This window comes from Oncorhynchus clarkii, chromosome 24 (genome assembly GCF_045791955.1).
Source record: "Oncorhynchus clarkii lewisi isolate Uvic-CL-2024 chromosome 24, UVic_Ocla_1.0, whole genome shotgun sequence".
Taxonomy (NCBI): Eukaryota; Metazoa; Chordata; class Actinopteri; order Salmoniformes; family Salmonidae; genus Oncorhynchus; species Oncorhynchus clarkii.
This window is the reverse complement of record NC_092170.1, coordinates 28,107,116-28,129,412: the sequence shown is the minus strand read 5'-3', so window position 1 is coordinate 28,129,412 and position 22,297 is coordinate 28,107,116. Positions and strand designations below refer to the sequence as shown.

The 22,297-nt window shown below is 43.8% G+C and overlaps 1 pseudogene; it reads right to left on the bottom strand.

Annotated features, from left to right (window-relative positions):
- Positions 1–14,527: 14,527 nt before the first annotated feature.
- On the bottom strand, positions 14,528–21,795 carry LOC139382624 (putative serine protease F56F10.1; annotated as a pseudogene).
- Positions 21,796–22,297: the final 502 nt, after the last annotated feature.

Below are 22,297 nucleotides of genomic sequence, written 5' to 3'. Positions count from 1 at the left end.
GTTGTAGACAGCGGAGGTGTATTTGGAGGGCCAGTTGGTCAGGATGACGTCAATGAGGGTGCCCTTGTTTACAGAGTTAGGGTTGTACCTGGTGGGTTCCTTGATGATTTGAGTGAGATTGAGGGCATCTAGCTTAGATTGTAGGACTGCCGGGGTGTTAAGCATATCCCAGTTTAGGTCACCTAACAGAACAAACTCTGAAGCTAGATGGGGGGCGATCAATTCACAAATGGTGTCCAGGGCACAGCTGGGAGCTGAGGGGGGTCGGTAGCAGGCGGCAACAGTGAGAGACTTATTTCTGGAGAGAGTAATTTTCAAAATTAGTAGTTCGAACTGTTTGGGTATGGACCTGGAGAGTATGACATTACTTTGCAGGCTATCTCTGCAGTAGACTGCAACTCCTCCCCCTTTGGCAGTTCTATCTTGACGGAAGATGTTATAGTTGGGTATGGAAATCTCAGAATTTTTGGTGGTCTTCCTGAGCCAGGATTCAGACACGGCAAGGACATCAGGGTTAGCAGAGTGTGCTAGAGCAGTGAGTAAGACACACTTAGGGAGGAGGCTTCTGATGTTGACATGCATGAAACCAAGGCTTTTTCGATCACAGAAGTCAACAAATGAGGGTGCCTGGGGACATGCAGGGCCTGGGTTTACCTCCACATCACCCGCGGAACAGAGAAGGAGTAGTATGAGGGTGCGGCTGAAGGCTATCAAAACTGGTCGCCTAGGGCGTTGGGGACAGAGAATAAGAGGAGCAGGTTTCTGGGCATGGTAGAATATATTCAGGGCATAATGCGCAAACAGGGGTATGGTGGGGTGCGGGTACAGCGGAGGTAAGCCCAGGCACTGGGTGATGATGAGAGAGGTTGTATCTCTGGACATGCTGGTTGTAATGGGTGAGGTCACCGCATGTGTGGGGGGTGGGACAAAGGAGGTATCAGGGGTATAAAGAGTGGAACTAGGGGCTCCATTGTAAACTAAAACAATGATAACTAACCTGCACAACAGTATACAAGGCATATTGACATTTGAGAGAGACATACAGCAAGGCATACAGTAATCACAGGTGTTGAATTGGGAGAGCTAGCTAAAACAGTAGGTGAGACAACAACAGCTAATCAGCTAGCACAACAACAGCAGGTAGAATGGCGATAGATTAGGCAGAGAGGGTCGGATTAACTACACACAGAGCCTAAGTGCGGCTGGGGCCGACAGATAAAACATAAAACAAGCAGAATGGATTACCGTGAATTAATGGACAGTCCAGCCTGCATCAGCTATGTAGCCAAGTGATCAGTGTCTACAGAGATTATTTAACTTATAATTCAGTGTATCACAATTCCAGTGGGTCAGAAGATTACTTACACTAAGTTGACTGTGACTTTAAACAGCTTGGAAAATTCCTGAAAATTATGTCATGGCTTTAGAAGCTTCTGATAGGCTAATTGACATCATTGGAGTCAATTGGAGGTGTACCTATGGATGTATTTCAAGGCCTACCTTCAAACTCAGTGCCTCTTTGCTTGACATCATGGGAAAAACAGCTATGTTAGGATCAGGAGGAAGGGAGGAATTTTGCTGGATCACTGGATCTCAAGCTCTTAAGTACTACATATTCACATATATTATTTTCCAGGGAAAATATGGTCAGGATGATATACTGTAACAGCCCTTCTGCTGTAGAGTGACTGTATTTACAGAATGTTTGTGTTTGACACGTCATCTTCTGGTCTTTGTGGTGGACATAATCATAGTTCTCCTTCTGACATAGTGCCAAGAGAGAGAGCATCTGACAGTCAGACATTGTGAAATGCACTGACTATCTGGAAAAAAAACTATTCAGAATGATTGGGAAATACACTTTATTTTGAAAGAATGTACTGTGAGATCCAAGTAAAATCAAATCACATTATCTGATTTATCTTACTTTCTGTGTTATTTTAGTCGTATTTGTCATGTACAAGGGGACAACATTACATTTGTCACGTTCTGACCTTAGTTCCTTTGTTTTAGTTTGGTCAGGGCGTGGGTAGGGGTGGGTAGTCTATGTTCTTTTTTCTATGTTGTGTTTATGTGTTTGGTATTGTTCTCAATCAGAGGCAGGTGTCGTTCGTTGTCTCTGATTGAGAATCATACTTAGGTAGCCTTTTCCCACCTGTGTTTTGTGGGTGATTATTTTTCCTTGTCAGTGTTTGTTCCACACGGGACTGTTTCAGTTTTCATTTATTTCTCTTGTTCCTTTTGTTTTCTATGTCCAGTGTTATTTTATTAAAATGTATTATGGACACTTACCACGCTATGTTTTGGTCCTCTTCTCCTTCATCCCACGACAGCCATTACAACGTTGATATAATCAATAGTCATTCAATTCTCATAGCACAATCACTTTTATACAGCTGTGGTAATTTTCTTGTTATACACTACTGTTCAAAAGTTTAGGGTCAGTTAGAAATATCCTTGTTTTTCATGAAAACATACATAGGAAATATAGTCAAGATGTTGACAAGGTTATAAATAATTATTTTTAATATAAATAATTGTCTTTTAAACTTTGCTTTCGTCAAAGAATCCTCCATTTGCAGCAGTTACAGCCTTGCAGACCTTTGGCATTCTAGTTGTAAGTGTGTTGAAGTAATCTGAAGAGATTTCACCCCATTCTTCCTGAAGCACCTCCCACAAGTTGGATTGGCTTGATGGGCACTTCTTTTTTTATACTTTGTTTTTATTGTAGAAACACAAAGGAAAATAAAGGAACAAAAAAAAAGATCTGGCAGTTACAGTGCACGTCATACCTTCATCATATTAGTTACATTGACATCTTTGAATTAGACCTTTTTCAAGTACGAAACCCATTTTTCCCAGTATTCCTGACCTCTTGTGTTCTTAAAGCAAAGATCATACGCTCCATGTGTTGTGTTTCTTTTACAATGTCTATCCATTGTGTCACTGTGGGAGGGTCTTTTTGTAGCCATTTCTAAGTGATAGCCTTTTTACTGGCTGTTGATGTGCACTTCTAATGTACCATACGATCAAGCTGCTCCCACAACCACTCAATAGGGCTGAGATCCGGTGACTGTGCTGGCCACTCCATTAACACAGAATACCAGCTGACTGCTTCTTCCCTAAATAGTTCTTGCATAGTTTGGAGCTGTGCTTTGGGTCATTGTCCTGATGTAGGAAGAAATTGGCTCCAATTAATTGGCGCCCGCAAGGCATGGCATGGCATTGCAAAACGGAGTGGTAGCCTTCCTTCTTCAAGATCCCTATTACCCTGTACAAATCTCCCACTTTACCACCACCAAAGCACCCCCAGACCATTCACATTGCCTCCACCATGCTTGACAGATGGCGTCAAGCACTCCTCCAGCATCTTTTTATTTTTACTGCGTCTCACGAATGTTCTTCTTTGTGATCCGAACACCTCAAACTTAGATTAGTCTGTCCATAGCACTTTTTTCCAATCTTCGTCTGTCCAGTGTCTGTGTTCTTTTGCCCATCTAAATCTTTTCTTTTTTTGGCCAGTCTGAGATATGGCTTTTTCTTTGCAACTCTGCCTAGAAGGCCAGCATCCCGGAGTCGCCTCTTCACTGTTGATGTTGAGACTGGCGTTAACCCGGAGTTACCTCTGCTGCAGTGGATAACTTCATTAGAGTTACCAGCCTCAGATTGCAGAACAAATAAATGCTTCAGAGTTCAAGTAACAGACAGTCAACATCAACTGTTCAGAGGAGATTACGTGAATCAGGCCTTCATGCTCAAATTGGTGCAAAGAAACCACTACTAAAGGACACCAATAATAAGAAGAGACTTGCTTTGGCCAATAAACACGAACACTGGACATTAGACCGGTGGAAATCTGTCCTTTGGTCTGATGAGTGCCACTTTGAGATTTTTGGATCCAACCGCTGTGTCTATGTGAGACGCAGAATAGGTAAACAGATGATCTCCGTATGTGTGGTTGCCACCGTGAAGCATGGAAGAGGAGGTGTTATGGTGTGGGGGTGCTTTGCTGGTGACACTGTCAGTGATTTATTTAGAATTCAAGGCACACTTAACCAGCATTCTGAAGCGATACGCCATTCCATTGGGTTTGCACTTAGTGGGACTATCATTTGTTTTTCAACAGGACAATGAAACAACACACCTCCAGGCTGTGTAAGGGCTATTTTACCAAGAAGAAGAGTGATGGAGTGCTGCATCAGATGACCTGGCCTCCACAATCACCGACCTCAACCCAATTGAGATGGTTTGGGATGAGTTGGACCGCAGAGTGAAGGAAAAGCAGCCGGCAAGTTCTCAGCATATGTGGGAACTCCTTCAAGACTGTTGGAAAAGCATTCCAGGGGAAGCTGGTTGAGAGAATGCCAGGAGTGTGCAAAGCTGTCAAGGCAAAGAGTGGCTACTTTGAATAATCTAAAATATGTTTTGATTTGTTTAACACTTTTTTGATTCCTTGTATTATTTCATAGTTGTCACGCCCTGACCTTAGAGATCCTTGTTATTCTCTATGTTTGCTTAGGTCAGAGTGTGATTTGGGTGGGCATTGTTTCTGATTGGGGATCATACTTAGGCAGCTCTTTTTCCCTCCTTCAGTGTGGGATCTTGTCGTTGTTTGAGTGCATGTAGTTTGCACGACGAAGCTTTTTGTTCGTTGTATTGTTTATTGTTTTTTTCTTGGTGGAACATTTAAATAAAAGAATGTATGCCTACTACGCTGCACCTTGGTCACCTTCCGACGACAAACGTTACAATAGTTTTGATGTCTTCACTGTTATTCTACAATGTAGAAAATAGTACAAATAAAAAGAAACCCTTGAATGACTAGGTGTCCAAACTTTTGACTGGTTCTGTATATCCCCAGAGAGAGGCTCTACCCCTTCCCCCCTCAACTCTATACACCCCTTCTCCCCCAACCCCCGCTCCAGCCACTCTCCCCCTTCACCTCCCCTGCCGTGGTGTCCGCTATAAGATGTGTTCCTGAGGTCCTGAAGGTTGGCGTTGTAGGTGAGGTCTTTAAAACAGGGCTTAAGAAGGTGGATCATGGTTCTGAGGCTAACAAAAGCAGTGAAACAGTAGTACGGCTCTCCAAAAGAGCCAATGAACATCACCCCACACAGTCTTAATGGTGCAGCTGGTGTACAACACACGCAGCAATGACACAAACATAATGGTTACTTACTGTGGGTGGAAGTCTGTAGAATCTCATTGACTACTGCTATGTATCTCCTTCACTGGTATCATACAGAGCTATACATTTCTACTAAGTATGCTAAACAGCTACGGTAGTTCTTTAGTTAGTTACATATTTACTACAACTGGGTTCTACACAGAAGTCTATATTTGTATCTCTGCTATATTAAGTTAATACATGGAAAAAGAGGAACCTTATAAACATTGTTTCATAAGATTACATAATTTCCTTCCTATTTTATGAGCCACACATTGCTTCAATGGTTAGATTCCCTTGGGCTTCAGCTTTGAGCTACCTGTCCCATTTCACCCCCAAACTATCCTAACCCTCACTCAAAATAGTTCCTCTCATAGGTCAACCAGGCTCCTTATACCCTGAAATGATACTGTCCACAAACCTCTCTTACCTCCAAATAGTCTATTGTTTTTGTCGTATTGGACTGTGTTCATAATGTTGTCTGCCAGGGCATCTAGGATATACGCCGGTCCTTCTCTGACTGGATCTGCAGTTTGGAACATAAGCTGAGCGACTGAGAGCTGTGTGTTACAGAGACCGAGGGCCACTGCTGATGACAGTATAGACATTAGACATCAGCTAGAAAATAAACTAATTCATTGGACCGGGGCCGACGCGAAAATGACTGGGAGTGAATGGTAGCAGTGCCATCAAAGTGTAAAATGAACACAATCGCATTGAATTTCAGCTAACTACTCAGCAAATACATAGCATAATGGTTTTACTGTCATTCTATTCATGTTACACCCTAACCCAGGCAATTTGCCAGGTAAACTCATGGGTACATTTGCAATGGCTGCCTGGTATTGTGATAATAATTTCCATGGTAAAATGTTCAATCAAATGATGTTAACTTATGTGGCTCACACAATGGAATGTAACTTCTATAATGTCAGTTGAGTTGAATCAACAAATCACAGCACTTATTGATAGGTACACTTCCTGCATTTACTTCCTGCTTTGCTCCCCGCAGTCCACCCATTATGCCATCATTGACTTGAATGGGGATGCCCGTTCTATTCATTCTATTTCTCTGGCAGCACATGCAGTCAGGAGCAGAGGAGGAGAAAATGTGCCTCTTAATTATATATACACTACCGTTCAAAAGTTTGGGGTCACTTAGAAATGTCCTTGTTTTTGAAAGAAATGTACATTTTTTTGTCCATTAAAATAACATCAAATTGATCAGAAATACAGTGTAGACATTGTTAATGTTGTAAATGACTGTTGTAGCTGGAAACGGCTGATTTTTAATGGAATATCTACATAGGCTCACCGAGGCCCATTAACAGCAACCATCACTCCTGTGTTCCAATGGCACGTTGTGTTAGCTAATCCAAGTTTATCATTTTAAAAGGCTAATTGATCATTAGAAAACCATTATGCAATTATGTTATGGCTTTAGAAGCTTCTGATAGGCTAATTGACATCATTGAGTCAATTGGATTTGTAACTGTGGATGTATTTCAAGGCCTACCTTCAAACTCAGCGCCTCTGCTTGACATCATGGAAAAATCAAAAGAAATCATTCAAGACCTCATAGAAAAAATTGTAGACCTCCACAAGTCTGGTTCATCCTTGGGAGCAATTTGCAAACACCTGAAGGTACCACGTTCATCTGTACAAACAATAGTACGCAAGTATAAACACCGTGGGACCACGCAGTCGTCATAGAACGTTGTGAAAAATATAACTGTTTGGCAATAAATACTATTGTTATGTTTGGAGGAAAAAGGGGAGGCTTGCAAGCTGAAGAACACCATCCCAAAGTGAATCACGGGGGTGGCAGCATCATGTTGTGGGGGTGCTTTGCTGCAGAAGGGTCTTGTGCACTTCACAAAATAGATGGCATCATGAGGTAGGATAAGTATGAGGATATATTGAAGCAACATCTCAAGACATCAGTCAGGAAGTTAAAGCTTGGTCGCAAATGGGTCTTCCAAATGGACAATGGCTCCATGCATACTTCCAAAGTTGTGGCAAAATGGCCTGACCTCAATCCCATAGAACATTTGTGGGCAGAACTGAAAAAGTGTGTGTAAGCAAGGAGGCCTACAAATCTGACTGTTACACCAGCTCTGTCAGGAGGAATGGGCCAAAATTCACCCAACGTAACGTGGGAAGCTTGTGGAAGGCTACCTGAAACGTTTGACCCAAGTTAAACAATTTAAAGGTAATGCTACCAAATACTAATTGAGTGTATGTAAACTTCTGACCCACTGGGAATGTGATGAAAAAAATAAAAGCTGAAATAAATCATTCTCTCTACTATTATTCTGACATTTCACATTCTTAAAATAAAGTAGGGATCCTAACTGACCTAAGACAGGGAATTTTTACTAGGATTGAATGTCAGGAATTGGGAATTTTTACTAGGATTGAATGTCAGGAATTGGGAATTTTTACTAGGATTGAATGTCAGGAATTGGGAATTTTTACTAGGATTAAATGTCAGGAATTGTGAAAAACTGAGTTTAAATGTATTTGTCCAAGGTGTATGTAAACGTCCGACTTAAACTGTATACACACACACACGAACACACATGTATAGCTATTCTAACAGCTATTTTGGTGACCACGGTCATTTGGCTGGCAATTATCATCATCCAAAAGCCCTTGTGTGAGGTACTGTTGTCCAAATCACAGAGGGTTGTTGTTGTTTGTGTTGTCATGAGTCACCGCCCACAACAGGCCCGGTACCAGCCTCGAGTTTTGAGGTCACATGTTGACTTTGGAGATGACCAATGACAGAGCGCCTCAGACGCTGTCTTTCAGAGGTATCTGGTGGTTAGAAAACTGGACAGACGGTGACATGGCCTACATGTGTATATTTCTGTGTGTGCGCTTGTACAGTGTGGTCAGGGTGCTGCCCAGACAAATGCATGGTGTGTGTGTTAGTCTGACATCAGTAACCAGACTAATAAAGCAGTCTCAGCCCACTCGTTCACCATATAAAATGACCATACAGTCACTATGACAACCAGGAACAAGCACATAGAGAACATGCAGTAATAAGAGACTGCCCATTAAGCCAAAGACCAATGTAACTAAGGACAGCACACACACACACAAATTTGATTAAAATCCTTTCACTGCCATGTCTACAAACACACCAAGAAATTCTACAACAGCGATAAAGATAAGAGTGAAAGAAAAATAAAGAGGTAAAATAAAGAGAACGAGAACATGACGTAAAATGGGAATGAAAGAGTAAAAGAATGTAAAAAAAAACAGGGAAAGCAAATTAGAGTCATGAGGTGAGCTAGGAGGGAGATGGAAGGATAAGAGGGAGGGGGAAGGATAAGAGGGAAGAGGGAGAGGGAAGGATAAGAGGGAGAGAGAAGGATAAGAGGGAGATGGAAGGATAAGAGGGAGATGGAAGGATAAGAGGGAGAGGGAAGGATAAGAGGGAGAGGGAAGAATAAGAGGGATAGGGAAGGATAAGAGGGAAGAGGGAGAGGGAAGGATAAGAGGGAGAGGGAAGGATAAGAGGGAGGGGGAATGATAAGAGGGAAGAGGGAGAGGGAAGGATAAGAGGGAGAGATAAGGATAAGAGGGAGATGGAAGGATAAGAGGGAGAGGGAAGGATAAGAGGGAAGGATAAGAGGGATAGGGAAGAATAAGAGGGAGAAAGAAGAATAAAAGGGAGGGAAGGATAAGAGGGGAGGTGAGAGGGATATGGAAAAATAAGAGGGTGTGGGAAGAATTAGAGGGAAGAGGGAGAGGGAAGGATAAGAGGGAGGGGGAAGGAGAAGAGGGAGGGGGAAGGAGAAGAGGGAGGGAGGGATGGATAAGAGGGAGGAGGAAGGATATGAGGGATGGATAAGAAGGAGGGGGAAGGATAAGAGGGAGGGATTTTTTTATTTCACCTTTATTTAAACAGGTAGGCCGGTTGAGAACAAGTTCTCATTTACAACTGTGACCTGGCCAAGATAAAGCAAAGCAGCGCGACAAAAACAACACAGAGCTACACATGGGATAAACAAACATACAGTCAATAACACAATAGAAAATCTGTATACAGTGTGTGCAAATTAAGTAAGGAGGTAAGGCAATAAATAGGCCATAGTGGCGAAGTAATTACAATTGAGCACATTAACACTGGAGTGGTAGATGTGCAGATGAGAATGTGCAAGTATAAATACTGGTGTGCAAAAGAAAAGAAAAACAAAAAACAAATATGGGGATAAGGTAGGTAGTAGGTTGACTGGGCTATTTACGGATGGGCTATTTACAGATGGGCTATGTACAGCTGCAGCGATCGGTAAGCTGCTTTGACAGCTGATGCTTGAAGTTAGTGAGGGAAATAAGTCTCCAACTTCAGTGATTTTTGCAATTCGTTCCAGTCATTGGCAGCAGAGAACTGGAAGGAAAGGTGGCCAAAGGGGGTGTTGGCTTTGGGAATGACCAGTGAAATATACCTGCTGGAGTGTGTGCTGTGGGTGGGTGTTGCTATGGTGACCTGTGAGCTGAGATAAGGCACAGCTTTACCTAGCAAAGACTTATAGATGACCCGGAGCCAATGGGTTTGGCCGCGAATATGTAGCGAGGACCAGCCAACATGAGCATACAGGTCGCAATGGTGGGTAGTATATGGGGCTTTGGTGACAAAACAGATGGCACTGTGATAGACTCCATCCAATTTGCTGAGTAGAGTGTTGGAGGCTATTTTGTGAATGACGTCGCCGAAGTCAAGGAATGGTGAAGGAGCAGCATGAGGGAAGGAGGCTTTGTTGCGAAATAGGAAGCCGATTCTAGATTTCATTTTGGATAGGAGATGCTCGATATGAGTCTGGAAGGAGAGTTTACAGTCTAGCCAGACACCTAGGTATTTATAGTTGTCCACATATTCTAATTCAGAACTGTCCAGAATAGTGATGCTAGGCGGGCAGGCGGGTGCGGGCAGCGATCGGTTGAAGAGCATGCATTTAGTTTTACTAATGCTTAAAAGCAGTTGGAGGCCATGGAAGGAGAGTTGTATGGCATCAAAGCTCGTCTGGATGTTTGTTAACACAGTGTCCAAAGAAGGGACAGATGTATACAGAATGGTGTCGTCTGCATAGAGGTGGATCAAAGAATCATCCGCAGCAAGAGCGACATAATTGATATATACAGAGAAAAGAGTCGGCCCGAGAATTGAACCCTGTGGCACCCCCATAGAGATTGCCAGTGGTCCAGACAACAGGCCCTCTGATTTGACACACTGAACTCTATCTGAGAAGTTGTTAGTGAACCAGGCAAGGCAATCATTAGAGAAACCAAGGCTGTTGAGTCTAATAAGAATACGTTGATTGACAGAGTAGAAAGCCTTGGCCAGGTCGATGAAGACGGCTGCGCAGTACTGTATTTATCGATGGTGGTTGTGATATCGTTTAGGACCTTGAGCATGGCTGAGGTACACCCGTGACCAGCTCTGAAACCGGATTGCATAGCGGTGAAGGTACGGTGGGGTTCGAGATGGTCGGTGATCTGTTTGTTCACTTGGCTTTTCGAAGACTTTAGAAAGGCAGGGCAGGATCGATATAGGTCTGTAACAGTTTGGGTCTAGAGTGTCTCCCCCTTTGAAGAGGGGGATGACCACGGCCGCTTTCCAATCTTTAGGAATCTCAGAAATATGAGAGAGAGGTTGAACAGACTAGTAATAGAGGTTGCGACAATGCCGGCGGATCATTTTAGGAAGAGAGGGTCCAGATTGTCAAACCCGGCTGATTTGCAGGGATCCAGATTCTGCAGCTTTTTCAGGACATCAGCTGTCTGGATTTAAGTGAAAGAGAAGCGGGGAGGGCTAGGACCAGTTGCTGCGGGGGGTGCAGAGCTGTTGGCCGGTGTTGGGGTAACCAGGTGGAAAGCGTGACCAGTCGTAGAGAAATGCTTATTGAAATTCTCGATTATCGTGGATTTATCGGTGGTGACAGTGTTTCCTAGCCTCAGTGTAGTGGGCAGCTGAGAGGAGGTGCTCTTATTCTCCATGGACTTTACAGTGTCACAAAACTTTTTGGAATTAGTGCTGCAGAATGCAAATTTCTGTTTGAAAAAGCTAGACTTTTCTTTCCTAACTGACTGTGTATATTGTTTCCTGACTTCCCTGAAAAGTTGCATATCGCGGGGACTATTCGAAGCTAGTGCAGTGCGCCACATGATGTTTTCGTGCTGGTCAGGGGCAGTCAAGTCTGGAGTGAACCAAGGGCTATATCTGTTCTTAGTTCTGAATTTTTTGAAAGGGGTGTGCTTTTTAAGATGGTGAGGAAGGCACTTTTGAAGAACAACCAGGCATCCTCTACTGATGGGATGAGGTCAGTATCCTTCCAGGATACCCGGGCCAGGTCGATTAGAAAGGCCTGCTCGCAGAAGTGTTTTAGGGAGCGTTTGACAGGGGTGGTCGTTTGACCGCGGACCCATAACGGACGCAGGCAATGAGGCAGTGACCTCTGAGATCCTGGTTGAAAACAGCAGAGGTGTATTTAGAGGGCAAGTTGGTCAGGATAATATCTATGAGGGTGCCCATGTTTACGGATTTGGAGTTGTAGCTGGTAGGTTCATTGATAATTTGTGTGAGATTGAGGGCATCTAGCGTAGATTGTTAAGCATATCCCAGTTTAGGTCACCTAACAGCACAAGTTCTGAAGATAGATGGGGGGCAATCAACAGTAAGAGACTATTTTCTGGAGAGATGGATTTTTAAAAGTAGTAGCTCAAACTGTTTGGGCATAGACTTGGATAGTAGGACAGAACTCTGCAGGCTATCTCTACAGTAGATTGCAACTCCGCCCCCTTTACCAGTTCTATCTTGACGGAAAATGGGATGGAAATTTCAGAATTTTTGGTGGCCTTCCTAAGCCAGGATTCAGACACGGCTAGGATATCAGGGTTTGCGGAGTGTGCTAAAGCAGTGAATAAAGCAAACATAAGGAGGAGGCTTCTGATGTTAACATGCATGTTAATATGCACCCAAGGCTTTTCCGGTTACAGAAGTCAACAAATGAGAGTGCCTGGGGACACACAGGGCCTGGGTTAACCTCTACATCACCAGAGGAACAGAGGAAGAGTAGGATAAGGGTACGGCTAAAGGCTATAAGAACTGGTCGCCTAGTGCGTTCGGGAACAGAGAGTTAAAGAAGCAGACTTCTGGGCGTGGTAGGATAGATTCAGAGCATAATGCACAGACAAGGGCATGGTAGGGTGCGAGTACAGTGGAGGTAAACCTAGGCATTGGGTGACGGTGAGAGAGGCTGCATCTCTGGAAGCGCCAGTTAAGCTAGGTGCAGTCTCTGCATATGTGGGGGGTGGGGCAAGGGAGCTAACCGAGACATGTAGAGCGGGACTAGGGGTTCCGCAGCAAAACAAAACAATGAGAGCTACCCTAAACAACCGTATACAAGGCATATTGACAGAGGGAGGCATAAAGCAATCACAGGTGTTGATTGGGAGGGCTAAGACAACAACGGGTAAACAGATAAGACAACAACAATGGGTAAATGGCGATGAATGGGCAGAGAGGGTCAGTTAGCTACACACAGGGCCTGAGTTTGAGGCTGGGGCCGATAGATAAACTAAATGAAGTACCGTGTTAATGAACAGTCCAGCAGGCATCAGCTGTGTAGCCGAGTGATCATAGGGTCCAATAAGCAGCAATGGACGAAACAGGGAGCCCCGCGGCAGTCGTCACTACACTAGGCGAGCGGGAGACACGGCGCTCAGAGAGCTAGCAGGCCGGGGCTAGTATCTGGGTCCTCACCAACATCAATGAAGCAGAGGCCGGTTGAGAGCACATCGGCCGTGAGACGTCAGCAGACCAGTCGTGATGGATCGGCAGGGCTCCATGTCGACAAAGGGTCCAGGCCAATTGGCAAGAGAGGTGTTGTAGTTGGTGTACTTTGTTTGCTAGCCGGGGGAATGGGCCTAGCTCGAGGCTAACTGGTGCTTGCTTCTGGACAAGGATGATAGCCACTCGGTAGCAGCTAGCTAGCTGTGATGATCCGGTGGAATGGTCCAGAGCAGTCCGATATGCTCCGGGTTGATATCGCGCTGTGCAGACTGGCAGATATTATCCGGGCTATCTGGGTTAAAGTGTCTGGTGTCTGTGCTAAAGGTAAAGACTGCTAGCAGTGGCTAACAATGACTAAATAGCTAGTAGCTAGCTTCTGATGGAGGTTCCAGTTATAAGGTCAAAAAAAATAAATAGCAGATCTGTACCATGTTGGGTGAGGCGGGTTGCAGGAAGGTATATTTCATTTGAAAATGGAAAAAGAGATTGAAATGTATACAGAAAAAAAAGAAAAAATCTGAATATTTACATGGGACAATAACGGGACAAAAACAAACACGTCTTGCTGCTACGCCATCTTGGATTGAAAGGGAGAGGGAAGGATAACAGGCAAGGATAAGACGGAAGGATAGGAGGGAGAGGGAAGGATAAGAGTTAAAGATAAGAGAGAGGCGGAGGGATAAGAGGGAGGGGAAGGATAAGAGGGAGGGGGAAGGATTAGAGGGAAGAATAAGAGGGAAGGGGAGGATAAGAGGGAGGGGGAAGGATGAGAGGGAAGAATAAGGGGGAGGATAAGATGGATGGGGAAGGATAAGAGGGAATGAGGAGGATAAGGGGGAAGGATAAGAAGGAGGGGGAAGGATAAGAGGGAAGAAGGAGGATAAGAGGGAGGGGGAAGGATAAGAGGGAGAGGGAAGGATAGGAGGGAGAGGGAAGGAAGGATAGGAGGGAGAGGGAAGGATAAGAGGGAGAGGGCAGGATAGGAGGGAGAGGGAAGGAAGGATAGGAGGGAGAGGGAAGGATTGGAGGGAGAGGGAAGGGAGGATAGGAGGGAGAGGGAAGGATAAGAGGGAGAGGGAAGGATAAGAGGGAGAGGGAAGGATAGGAGGGAGAGGGAAGGATAAGAGGGAGAGGGAAGGATAAGAGGGATAGGGAAGGATAAGAGGGAGAGGGAAGGATAAGAGGGAGAGGGACTGAATGAAGATGTGGAGAGTGATTCCTTTGTCTGCCTGGAGCACCAATGCCTTTCAGAGAGATTCTAAGAGACAGGAGCGGATGCCATGGCATTCCGACGGATTCTAGAGCGTGTCCGACATTCTAATATCTCAAGCTGCCAATGGAGACCTTGAAGGTCTAGAGGGGTGAGCTGAAACCAGACCCCATCTCAGACCAGCACCATCAACACATACTCTTAGGACAGGGCAGCTAGGAGAGGAGTGACTGGATCATTTCCTGGCACTTGACCCCAATTTAATAACACAACTGTTTGTGCTCAGCCACACCACACACCTGTTCTGTGGTATTCCTTGTCTTTCTGTATTATGTAGGGATTTTTCTTACTGGAACTCTTCTGTAATATACCAGGGAGATGAGAATGACTGAGTGAGGGAGTGAATATGTTTGTGTGCTACAGTATATTGTGAGATGTGGAGGGAGGGAGAAGCAGGGAAAAGAGGAGAGGTGTAGTACTTGAAGTCTTTGGTGATATTGTTGGGGTCTGATGCACTCCTGCAGGGTGTCAAAAGCCTTCTTTAGAAGGCACTCTGGGTTCTATGAAGACATGGTAACTGTTCCAACACAGAGCCAGTAAGGCATGTCATAACATATAATGAGTGGATTGTATATATATATAACAGCCTCCCAATGTTATACTTAAACAGTGTGTAGGAGTATTGTTCAAATAACCTGAACCTTATTTAGAATATCATAGTGTTCAGAGTTAAAAGAGTTTTCCAAGTGTCTCAGTCTCGGTACGGACACAGGCCAGCTCCATTAGTGGTTACCCCAATAATAACTTCATTATTTCAACCTTTATGACTTTGTAAAAAATTATCATCTTTACAGTGGAGAAAGTGAGCCTTGTTTAGACAAGCAAGTGAAAGGGTAAAAAACACTCACTAAACCACAATGACCTGATGCTTGTTAGGAAATAGAAACTTGCGTGGACTGGGAGAAATATCAGTGCAGTGTTCCCAACTGAGCTTCTGTGTTTGTGTGTGTTGGTTGATCTTGACATGTTCCCAGTCTCATCAAAAGAGATCAGTGTGTTTTTATAGATGTCCATGTTCCAAAACACTGTTGCCTTGGTGACACCCTTGTAGTCTTCCTCAATAAACCAGTGAGACAATAGAAGAGAGAAAATAAGAGAAAGCCAAAGACAACTACTTAGAGAGGACCCTTCACTCTTCCCCATCCACCCACATTCCTCTACCTGCCCTCCATGGTTTACAACACTGGCCATTATCCTCAACTCTAATACACATAGTGACCAGTGGAGGCTGCTGAGGGGAGGACGGCTCATAATAATGGCTGGAATGGTATCAACCATGGTTTCCAGCCATCATTATGAGTCGTCCTTCCCTCAGCAGCCTCCACTGATAGTGACAGACTCATATTCAGTGCATGACTAATTCCAGTTCACTATTCCATAGCAAGGATATCCCTGGGATCTACATTCAGCAAGGTGAAACATTCCAAACACTGAGATCTCCTGAATACTCGCCGGGAGGTAAAGGGCAAGTCCAGGAAACTAAGGCCCAATCCAGACTCAACCTTTTGTTATGACTCTCAGCTGTTTATTGAGTGATATACTTACGTTAATTTCAGACAAATGTTAAAATGGTTAAGTGACACCCTCCTCCGGGTATCTTGTAATGCCCTGATACTCCCCCAGGCAGAGTGACACACTGGTCATGGAGAGAAAGAGCGATGGGGAGATGGACAAGCCTGAGTACAGGTCAAATTAGAGTGAGAATATACAGATGACAGAGAAAAAGGAGGATTACTGTGTGTGTGTTATTATTACCTGAGAAGTTGACCGTGGTGTGGAGAGGCTCACTGCTTGCCACAGCAGAATAAATCAGGTGGGAGTACTTGAGTCAGGACCGGGCTGCCAGCGTGCCTAGGTACGATCCCGCCGAATGCCACCCACTTGCTGTTGGTCAAGCCCCGTTGTTTGGTGATGACAGCGCGGAAGTGAGCCAGGTCAGCCAGAGCTTGTTGACTGCTGAGAAACCATAGATTATCTGTGCTCATGTCATGTAAGGGACAAGACAGACAATGGGTCAATCAAGTCAGGAGGATGCCAGTCTGAGAGCCTCACTCAGCACTTGGTTGACTATTTATATACTCTGCATGCAATGCCACGTCAATCAATCCCACTAGTTTCTTTGAACTAGCCAGATACAAATAATAACAGATATCCATCAGTAAAATTACATTCAGATTGAGAGAGCACAGGACACTTTGAACAGTGGGCTCACCTTTCAATGGAACACTGCCACCTAGCGGTCAATTTGATGTAGAACAGCCACCATCATAAAGTGATGGAAGCGCAATATACATTTCTAGGTCAAATCTAAACATACATAAAAAACAATCAATAAACTTACGCCATGGGATAACTGTCGCCGTAGAAACTGTGGTCTACCATAAGATAGTGGGCGCCGAGCTTCTTGGTATAAGGAATCCAGGCCGAACCGGGGTTCATGGCCATCCATTCGGCATTGATTGGACCCTCTCCGCCCTCCGCCAATCACCACCAATCCCCCAGCTCTGTAGTGCGTCTCACTTACGAGGAATTTCTGGCAATGTATTAAACAATATGTTGTGTTATGCATGAACTAACACTCTTGATCACACCTAGACAGTAGACTTAACATCTCACTGGTAATTGATCTCTCCATATACTGCAGTGCAAATAAGAATATAATGAAATGTCAGAACTGACTTGATTCCACACTCGACTGTCTGCATCTTTGAAGTTGTCCAGTTTTTGGGTAATCCATTGCTGCTGAAAGACAGGTTTGCCTTTCCCTCCTGGACATCATTAGAAGATGCAGATCTTTCTCTTTTTTTCTGTTACCTTTAAAAAAAAACATCACCAAGGACACACAGACATGCAAAAGTTAAATCTATGAGAGCTTCAAAGGCCATGCTGACGGGCTGGGAAAACGAAGAGGAAATACCATAGAAAACGTTTCAAGTACTCTTATGGAAATAGAAAGGCATGTGATATTTGTAAAATGGTATAGAATCAGCTTGATCCCCTCTGTCGAAGACGCTTGGACCTTCTTTTTTTATATTTTCAGTGGTATTGTTAACAAACATGCCCCCATAAAGAAAATGAGAATTAAAAACAGGTTCAGCCCCTGGTTTGACCGTGATCTTGCAGAGTTACTCCACCTCAAGAATTGCATTTGGCGAAAGGCTTGGCACACGCATACTCAGGCTGACTGGCTTTTGTTCAGGAAAATGAGAAATAAGTGCACTCAGGCTATCCTGAAGGCCAAAGTCAGTTACTTTAAGGAGCAGTTCTCTCTCTGTGGGTCTAACCCCAAGAAGTTCTGGAAAACGTTTAAAGACCTGGAGATGTTAATGGTCACATACACATGGTTAGCAGATGTTAATGCGAGTGTAGCGAAATGCTTGTGCTTCTAGTTCCGATCGTGCAGTAATATCTAACAAGGAATCTAACAATTTCACAACAACTATCTTACACACAGTGTAAAGGAATGAATAAGAATATGTACATATACAGTGCATTGCGAAAGTATTCGGCCCCCTTGAACTTTGCGACCTTTTGCCACATTTCAGGCTTCAAACATAAAGATATAAAACTGTATTTTTTTGTGAAGAATCAACAACAAGTGGGACACAATCATGAAGTGGAACGACATTTATTGGATATTTCAAACTTTTTTAACAAATCAAAAACTGAAAAATTGGGCGTGCAAAATTATTCAGCCCCTTTACTTTCAGTGCAGCAAACTCTCTCCAGAAGTTCAGTGAGGATCTCTGAATGATCCAATGTTGACCTAAATGACTAATGATGATAAATACAATCCACCTGTGTGTAATCAAGTCCCGTATAAATGCACCTGCACTGTAATAGTCTCAGAGGTCCGTTAAAAGCGCAGAGAGCATCATGAAGAACAAGGAACACACCAGGCAGGTCCGAGATACTGTTGTGAAGAAGTTTAAAGCCGGATTTGGATACAAAAAGATTTCCCAAGCTTTAAACATCCCAAGGAGCACTGTGCAAGCGATAATATTGAAATGGAAGGAGTATCAGACCACTGCAAATCTACCAAGACCTGGCCGTCCCTCTAAACTTTCAGCTCATACAAGGAGAAGACTGATCAGAGATGCAGCCAAGAGGCCCATGATCACTCTGGATGAACTGCAGAGATCTACAGCTGAGGTGGGGGACTCTGTCCATAGGACAACAATCAGTCGTATATATTGCACAAATCTGGCCTTTATGGAAGAGTGGCAAGAAGAAAGCCATTTCTTAAAGATATCCATAAAAAAGTGTTGTTTAAAGTTTGCCACAAGCCACCTGGGAGACACACCAAACATGTGGAAGAAGGTGCTCTGGTCAGATGAAACCAAAATTGAACTTTTTGGCAACAATGCAAGACGTTATGTTTGGCGTAAAAGCAACACAGCTCATCACCCTGAACACACCATCCCCACTGTCAAACATGGTGGTGGCAGCATCATGGTTTGGGCCTGCTTTTCTTCAGCAGGGACAGGGAAGATGGTTAAAATTGATGGGAAGATGGATGGAGCCAAATACAGGACCATTCTGGAAGAAAACCTGATGGAGTCTGCAAAAGACCTGAGACTGGGACGGAGATTTGTCTTCCAACAAGACAATGATCCAAAACATAAAGCAAAATCTACAATGGAATGGTTCAAAAATAAACATATCCAGGTGTTAGAATGGCCAAGTCAAAGTCCAGACCTGAATCCAATCGAGAATCTGTGGAAAGAACTGAAAACTGCTGTTCACAAATGCTCTCCATCCAACCTCACTGAGCTCGAGCTGTTTTGCAAGGAGGAATGGGAAAACATTTTAGTCTCTCGATGTGCAAAACTGATAGAGACATACCCCAAGCGACTTACAGCTGTAATCGCAGCAAAAGGTGGCGCTACAAAGTATTAACTTAAGGGGGCTGAATAATTTTGCACGCCCAATTTTTCAGTTTTTGATTTGTTAAAAAAGTTTGAAATATCCAATAAATGTCGTTCCACTTCATGATTGTGTTCCACTTGTTGTTGATTCTTCACAAAAAAATACAGTTTTATATCTTTATGTTTGAAGCCTGAAATGTGGCAAAAGGTCGCAAAGTTCAAGGGGGCCGAATACTTTCGCAATGCACTGTAAATATATGGATGAGCGATGGCTGTGCGGCATAGGCAAGATGCAGTAGATGGTATAGAGTACAGTATATACAGTTTAAGTCGGAAGTTTACATACACCTTAGCCAAATACATTTAAACTCAGTTTTTCACAATTACTGATATTTAATAAAATGAAAAAATCCATGTCTTAGGTCAGTTGGGATCACCAACTAAATTTTAAAAATGTGAAATGTCAGAAAAATAGTAGAGAGAATGATTTATTTCAGCTTTTATTTATTTCATCACATTCCCAGTGGGTCAGAAGTATACATACACTCAATTAGTATTCGGTAGCATTGCCTTTAAATTGTTTAACTTGGGTCAAATATTTCGGGTAGCCTTCCAAAAGCTTCCCACAATAAGTTGGGTGAATTTTGGCCCATTCCTCCTGACAGAGCTGGTATAATTGAGTCAGGTTTGTAAGCCTCCTTGCTCGCACACACTTTTTCAGTTCTGCTCACAAACTTTCTATGGGATTGAGGTCAGGGCTTTGTGATGGCCACTCCAATACCTTGACTTTGTTGTCCTTAAGCCATTTTGCCACAACTTTGGAAGTATGCTTGGGGTCATTGTCCATTTGGAAGACCCATTTGCGACCAAGCTTTAACTTCCTGACTGATGTCTTGAGATGTTGCTTCAATAAATCCATGTAATTTTCCTCCTCATGATGCCGTCTATTTTGTGAAGTGCACCAGACCCTCCTACAGAAAAGCACCCCCACAACATGATGCTGCCACCCTCGTGCTTCACGGTTGGGATGGTGTTCTTCAGCTTGCAAGCTTCCCCCTTTTTACTCCAAACATAACGATGGTCATTATGACCAAACAGTTCTATTTCTGTTTCATCAGACTAGAGGACATTTCTCCAGAAAGAATGATCTTTGTCCCCATGTGCAGTTGCAAACCGTAGTCTGGCTTTTTTATGGGGGTTTTGGAGCAGTGGCTTCTTCCTTGCTGAGTGGTCTTTCAGGTTATGTCGATATAGGACTCGCTTTACTGTGGCTATACATACTTTTGTACTTGTTTCCTCCAGCATCTTTATGAGGTCCTTTGGTGTTGTTCTGGGATTGATTTGCACGTTTCGCAAGAAAGTACATTCATCTCTAGGAGACAGAACACGCCTCCTTCCTGAGCGGAATGACGGCTGCGTGGTCCCATGGTGTTTATACTTGCATACTATTGTTTGTACAGATGAACGTGGTTCTTTCAGGCGTTTGGAAATTGCTCCCAAGGATGAACCAGACTTGTGGAGGTCTACAATTTTTTTGCTGAGGTCTTGGCTGATTTCTTTTGATTTTCCCATTACTTTTTGAAGGTAGGCCTTGAAATACATCCACAGGTACACCTCCAATTGACTCAAATGATGTCAATTAGCCTTTCCGAAGCTTCTAAAGCCATAACATAATTTGGGGGAATTTTCCAAGCTCTGAAAAGGAACTGTCAATTTAGTGTATGCAAACTTCTGACCCACTGGAATTGTGATGCAGTAAATTATAAGTGAAATAATCTGTCTGTAAACAATTGTTTGAAAAATGACTTGTGTCATGCACAAAGTAGATGTCCTTAGCGACTTGCTGAAACAATAGTTTGTTAACAAGACATTTCTGGAGTGGTTGAAAAACGAGTTTTAATGACTCCAACCTAAATGTATGTAAACTTCCGACTTCAACTGTACATATGAGATGAGTAATGTAGGGTATGTAAACATTATATATAGTGACATTGTTTAAAGTGACTAGTGATAAATTGATTAAATCTAATTTTTATTATTAAAGTGGCTAGAGTTTAACAGTCTGATGGCCTTGAGATAGAAGCTGTTTTTCAGTCTTTCGGTCCCACCTGTACTGATCTCGCCTTCTGGATGATAACTGGGTGAACATTCAGTGGCTCGGGTGGTTGTTGTCCTTGATGATCTTTTTGGCCTTCTTGTGACATCGGGTGGTGTAGGTGTCCTGGAGGGCAGGCAGTTTGCCCCCGGTGATGCGTTGTGCAGACCTCACTACCCTCTGGAGAGCCTTATGGTTGTGGGCGGAGAAGTTGCCGTACCAGGCGGTGATACATCCCGACAGGATGCTCTCGATTGTGCATCTGTAAAGTGTGATTGCGATTGCATAGTCTGTTGACCTATTGGGGCGGTAAGCAAATTGTAGTGGGTATAGGGTGTCAGGTAGGGTGTTGGTGATATAATCCTTGACCAGTCTCTCAAAGTACTTCAGGATGACGGAAGTGAGTGCTACAGGGCGATAGTCGTTTATCTCAGTTACCTTTGCTTTCTTGGGAACAGGCACAATGGTGGCCCTCTTGAAGCATGTGGGAACAGCAGACTGGGATAGGGATTTATTGAATATGTCCGCAAACACACCAGCCAGCTGGTCTGCGCATGCTCTGAGGACTCGGCTAGGGATGCCGTTAGGCATCGTTTAATTGCTTTACTCATGTTGGCTGCGGTGAAGGAGAGCCCGCAGGTTTTGGTAGTGGGCCGTGTCAGTGGCACTGTATTGTCCTCAAAGCGAGCAAAGACGTTTCTTAGTTTGTCTGGGAGCAAGAGCTCAGGCAGTAGGAAGTGCTGTCATTCATTTATATGCAGATGATACAGTCTTATACTCAGCTGGTCCCTCCCTGGATTTTGTGTTAAATGTTCTACAGCAAAGCTTTCTTAATATCAAACAAGCTTTCTCTACCCTTAGCCTTGTTCTGAACACCTCCAAAACAAAGGTCATGTGGTTTGGTAAGAATACTGCCCCTCTCCCCACAGGTGTGATTACTACCTCTGAGAGTTTAGAGCTTGAGGTACCTACAAGTACCTCATACAAGTACTTGGGAGTATGGCTAGACGGTACACTGTCCTTCTCTCAGCACATATCAAAGCTGCAGGCTAAGGTTAAATCTACACTTGGTTTCCTCTATCGTAATCGCTCC